Source organism: Spermophilus citellus (genome assembly GCF_964194105.1).
Source record: "Spermophilus citellus genome assembly, chromosome: 10".
In the NCBI taxonomy this organism is placed as follows: Eukaryota; Metazoa; Chordata; class Mammalia; order Rodentia; family Sciuridae; genus Spermophilus; species Spermophilus citellus.
Window position 1 is genome coordinate 78,544,668 of NC_138197.1, and position 5,838 is coordinate 78,550,505.

Sequence of the window (5,838 nt, forward strand, 5' to 3'; positions counted from 1 at the left end):
CCCTGAGGGGGGTGGGGTGGCGGGCGGGCAGGCTGGCGGGGGAGACTTGAAACCGCTCCGGCGTTCCGATTGGTCCTCTCAGAGAAAAGGGGCGTGCCCCTTCTTTACTATGCGGTGCGAAGACCCAACAACATTCCAATCGCTACGGCCACGCCCCCGGGCCACTCCCCCCTTGCCCGGCTGCGTCCTCCCAGTCTCCTCGGCCACACCCCCTTGCCAACTACTTAAAAGGCCACTCCAAAGCTCACGTTTCCCTGCTAGGTGCTGGGGTGTTCTTGTCACTGCTGTTCTCTCAAGAAGAAGAGCTAAAAGAGAAACCTAACCTGGGACGGGCTATGGTGGCAGAGGTCTGGAGCAGTTAACCTACTTCCTGCTTAGCCCTGCTTAGTACCCACTGATTCACACAAAAGGGTACAACCATCAAATTCCGAAAGGGATGGGGAGCAGGTGAGGACCTAGTATTTTAGAGTGTCATAGCTGGAACTGGCCTTAGGACTGTGTGACCTCCACATTTAAAATGAGACCTGAAGTGCAGGGCTTTACTCAGCCATTCACTTGTTCCTATATAGGCACCCCATCCTCCCAATCTATTCCCCTTCCCAATTGCCTTATCCTCAGCTGAATAGAGGTCTCTTAAAGGAGGAGCTTCAACCCTGTGGGCTCAGGCTGCCCAATCTCCTTGCTTTTCAGACCCCAGGATACCCTCCTAGGGCACTCTCTTGGACTTTAAACTCTCAGGAGATCCTTGCCTAAGGTTGTAGCAAGGGATTTCCATTGGTCTCCAAGAGGTGGTAGCTCCAAAAAAGGCAGATTTCAGCTCAATATCAGGTCTTTTTCAGTTACCTACATCTCTCCACAGGTGACATGGACTGTCTTGGAAGGAAGGGAGCTAGCTGTTCAAGGGTGGGCAAGTCTGGGGTAGAGTAAGCTTGCAATGAGTGACTTCTGACCTACTTCAAGCCCTAATGTGCCTAATTCAGTGGAACTCATCCTGCCAGTGAAGGGGCTTCCAGAAGAGTTGGGACTTCTCTATTCTCTGGGAATTGGGCATGTTTGTTGACTTTCATGCTGAAGTTCTTATTGCCCAACATGCATAGGGTCTTACTAGTGGTCAGAGGGCAAGTAGTCAAAACTTAATTTGCCATTGTCATAATATGTATGTGCCTGTGTGCCTTAACAGTGCTCATGCTTGCCTGTTCCTGCTGTTCCTGGGCACATACACAAAAACCTTTTTATATAACACCATTTTAATGGAAATACTGCTTTTCCAAAATGAAAGTGGCTGTTACAGAAGATCTGAATGATGCTTATGTAACTTTAAACACTGAGTTTGGGTAGATTCTAATTCATTAACAGAAGGGAAAACGGAGGAGTTATGACATATTTACCTCCCACCGTTTAAAACAATAGGATCCTTAAGGTAATCTTCAATAGTCAGGTTGCCAGGAGGCCTTTTTGGACCCTGTCTCTGCTCTCTTGCAAGGTCAGTTCAGTTAGAGCGGGAACTGTATAGATAAGAGTGGAGGACTGAGGACTGAGGGGCCCTGCTACCCCATTATCAATAATGTTGAGTAGGTCTCTTCACTATTCTGCTTCTCTTTCTTCATACATATAGACAGTCCATTCCCTTTTATAGCTTACAACATACTTTCATATACATTTTCTACTTGATTTGATCTCTCTCTTCCCTGAGATAACAGAGCAAATATCATGCCAATTTTGAAGGTGAAGAAAAACTGTCTGGAAAGGTTAACCAACTCATCCGCAGCCACACAGCTTGTTGAGAAGGCAGGACTAGAGTTGTCTTTAGACTTTTAGACCTGAACTCTTGGCACTTTACATTGTTTTCTTTCTACCTATAATATGGAGGCAGTACTAGAACTAGTCATAGTCTTGCTAAGAATTCTACACCACCTCCTCTGGGAAGCCCTCCCTGGATTCCACTATCACAGGAGGAATTTATAGCCTCCTGCATACTCTCTTGGGGCATTTAGCACCTTTTCTGGAACTGTTTGCCTTTTGGCTTCCCAACTAGAAGGCACATTGAGATTAGGGGCTATCCTGTTTACTAATGGATTTCTTGTGCCTAGCATAGTGCCAGACACAGAACAGCCTTTATATGTTCACTTTATGCATCTTGACTTTACTGTCTTAACCAGTGTTCTTTTGTCCAGGGATTCAGTGGCCCGTAGCAAAAAACACATTTTATATTGTGAGATAACTGAAAGAAAAGTTTCACAGAACAATACTTATCCCTACTATGTGCATATTTTCTTTTCTTTTTTTTTTTTAGAAAGAGAGAGAGAGAGATTTTTAATATTTATTTTTTAGTTTTCGGCGGACACAACATCTTTGTTTGTATGTGGTGCTGAGGATCGAACCCGGGCTGCACGCATGCTAGGCGAGCGCGCTACCACTTGAGCCACATCCCCAGCCCCAATTCTGATATTTTCTATTGCATATATCGTAGTCTTTTTCATTTTTTAAGGTGTTCTCTAAATTGATCTCTCCACTTTTTGGCTATGACTCAGTATTAGCACAACACTGCTTTCACCTCTTGTATGTTGTGGTGCCTCCTGTATGTTTGTAGGGCTCCAGCAGGTCCTGAACAATGCAGAGATGGCCTCAAGCACCTCTTGCTCTGAGATCAAAGAAAGATTCCCATATAACAGGCAGAAATCCTATCAAAGACAGAAGCACAACCCTGTGAAGAGAACCCAGCAAAGAAGGGTGAGTGAAGGAGAGGCCTCGTAAAGGCCCTCCTGTCCCTAGACACTACAAAGGTAATGGCAGCTTACTGGAGCCTGGAACCCCAAAATATAGACAAACAATATCCCACCTCTTGATGTCAGAAGTCAGGGCTTCTCACTGCTCTGCCTTTGGATTACTGGGAATAGGTCACCATTCCAGAAAGCTCTTTGGGATTTAGTGGGCCTTTTTCCTATGTTTAAGGTGCTGAGGGCCAGGCATGGTGGAGCAGGTCTCTAACTACTCTGAAGGCTGAGGCAGAAAGGTTATAAGTTCAAGGCCAGTCTCAACAATTTAGTGAGACCTCCAGCAATGTAGCAAGTCCCTGTCTCAAAATGCCCTTGGGTTTAAAAAAAAAAAGGGAAGTGGGAAACAAGTGGTCATTCTAAATTCTGCCTAAAACAGCTCATGTCCTGGGCCACTTGCTCTGTGTAATTTAGATAGTCCATTTAACCTGGTTCAAGCCAGGCTCTCTATGCCTAAAAACTCTCCAGAGAAAACCCACTGGCTGTCTCCCGCACACCTACTCGCTCCATCCCTTTCCTCCCTAGCCAGTCTGCAAGATTGGTGAGAGGCAACTTGGAAACCCCAGAACAGCCCTGCCCCCAGTGCTGGGACTGGGAACAGGTGGGTGGGGCTCACATGTAGTGGCTGTCCTGTTGTCTCCTATGGCTATTGAAGTCAGACTGAGTGTTCCAGAACCTAGGCTGCGGAAAGGGAAATGGAGCTGGAGGAGCTTCCTCTAGGGCCATGCATGCTTGCTTTAGGACCATGCCCTTTTCTGAAAGAAAGTAATCAGGGAGTGTACTGAGGGAGACCTTTCATGACCCTCTCTCTGATGTCATCCAAATGTAACTTTTATTTTTGGTTTGTTTCATTTATTTCAATTACAAACGGAAGACATCCATTTTCTTGTTTTTTCTGATTGTTCCTGCAGTCTCAGTTGGATCCTGTATTGTAACTGGGAAGGTGGGGTCTCAGTACCAGGGTTCTTTCTGGAGCCCTGTCTTCCGGTCACAAGGCTTAGCCTCCACAAGGTCCTTGGCTGAGGTGGGGTAGGTGAGGGAGGGAGGGAGAAGACCAGTGACAGGGACTGAAACTGTGGGGGAAAGAGGACACTGAATACTGAAGGCTGGGAAGAAGGGAGGAGTTAGTGGTAGGGAGCACAGATTTTTGGTAGAACAGCCTGGGAAAATCTTGCAGGGGCTTCAGATTCTGCACAATTTGTTCTGCAAAGTTCAGGCATATGCCCATCATCCCAACCTGACTACTTACTCATTTGCCCAATATTAAGGTTTAGATAACAGTAGTACCTACTTCATAGATTATTGTGAGAATTAAATAAACTTAACCTTATTTAAAATGTTAGTAAAGTGTTGCCAGGTGTGGTGGCACACGTCTATAATCCCAGCTACTTGGGAGGCTGAGGCAGGAGGATCACCAGTTCCAGGCCAGACTGGGCAATTTAGACACTATTTTTAAAAAACCGCTCAATGTTAGAGTGCCCCTGGGTTTTGCTCCCAGTACTGGGGGTGTGGGGGGAAAAGTGAGTGTTTAGTGCCTGACATGCTGTAAGGGCTCCATAAATATTATTCTCATTGTTATCAAACCTGTTCTTTGTGCACCATCATCAGCCCACTTCCCCAAGCCAGAATCTAAAGTTACCCAAGTGTCTCCCCCCCGACTTGTGCCCACCCCCAATGAGTTTGGAACACGGGCAGCTTCTCCAAGCATTTGTCAGGTCCTTACTTTCTTCCTATCCCACTCATGCTCTCTCAGGGGAAGCTGGCAATAGGCTCCTGATCAACATTTTTCATTCTCTAGGTTCCAAATCCAAATCCATCCCTAGCTCTCTTAGAAAATGAAAATCTGATTCTGTCTAGATGGAATGATTCAGCAGTTCCCCAAGCCTATCTGGATGGAGCTCAGATGCCTCGCTGGGTACACATGGCTCTGAGATCTAGCTTCTGTTGGTTTGCCCACACTGTCTCCTGCTCTTTCCCTACAATCACCTGTGCTGCTGTCAGGAAGAAAGAACTAAGTACCTAGGGCTCTGCTCCTGACATCCTGTGCCTCCACACAGGCAGTTCTCTCTGCCTGGATACAATTTCTCTTCTCTGTGAGGTACAACTCAAGCGCCACTTCTTCCTCAAACCTTCTCAGATGCTGACTTAGAGCTTCTCTGAGTTCCCACACTGTATCTTCATCTGGTTTTTACTGCATAAGCTTCTTTAGGGTGGACACTACCTTGTTTTCCCCACACACCCCTGATGCCTCTCAAATAACCTGGCACCCATTGCTCTGTTGGAAGCCAGTGCCAGAGGGCACCTTCTTCTCTGGGCACTGCTGGCGAACCTGGGGCATTGAACCAGGGAGGGTGGGAGACAGGATGCCCGCTCCTTGGACAACGCCTCTCCACCAAGGCCAGGGAAGCCCCAGCCCCAGCTGCCTATACCCGGCCCAATACCTCAGGCACAGGAACCTGGGCCGCCCTCCAACTTCCAAAACAAGACACTGGGCTTTCAAAACAAGACTCAAGCCAACTGAGACTTGGGGAATCGGACAGACGCACCTCGCCTGAACATTCAGAAAGGGTGCGTGGAGTGGAGAAACCCTAAGCCGGGCAGATCCCGGACCTACCCACCCCGACATTCAGTATGGGGGTGTGTGTGTGAGAGAGATAAAGATACAACTATTTGGGACTGGGGCCAGCCCGCTTCCAGATCTCCTCTCTCTGGGAGCTCAAATTCCTTGGTCCTGGTAAGTCATGTGACCCCAGCCCCAGGCAGCCACTAAACGCGGGGCTCCAGCCCTTCTCCTAAATAAGGCAGCGACAGGCGCAGATCGAGTTTCCCAGTTGGTATTTACAGGTTCCCTGGGCGAAGCCAAACCTCCCTCTTCCCGTGCTCCTCCCTGCTCACGCGGTGGTGAAAGGAAGAGAAGGGGCCCCTTTTGCGCCCTACCCCCACCCCTCCAGTCCCGCGAGCCCCCAGTGAGGCCTCTCCTTCCCGGGCCGCTCGGCCGGCCCCTCTAGGGGCACCGTTTAGGTCGCTGCATTCCAAAGCCCTGGCGGCTCTTTGAGGTCACGTG

The 5,838-nt window shown here is 48.3% G+C and overlaps 1 long non-coding RNA gene across 1 annotated transcript; it reads right to left on the reverse strand.

Annotated features, from left to right (window-relative positions):
* Positions 1-2,305: 2,305 nt before the first annotated feature.
* On the reverse strand, positions 2,306-4,999 carry LOC308658773. The gene is made up of 2 exons (XR_014024237.1): positions 4,794-4,999; positions 2,306-2,704 (listed from the first exon to the last, which is right to left on the reverse strand). It is a non-coding gene; the product is annotated as an uncharacterized lncRNA (long non-coding RNA).
* Between the last annotated feature and the right edge of the window lie 839 nt (positions 5,000-5,838).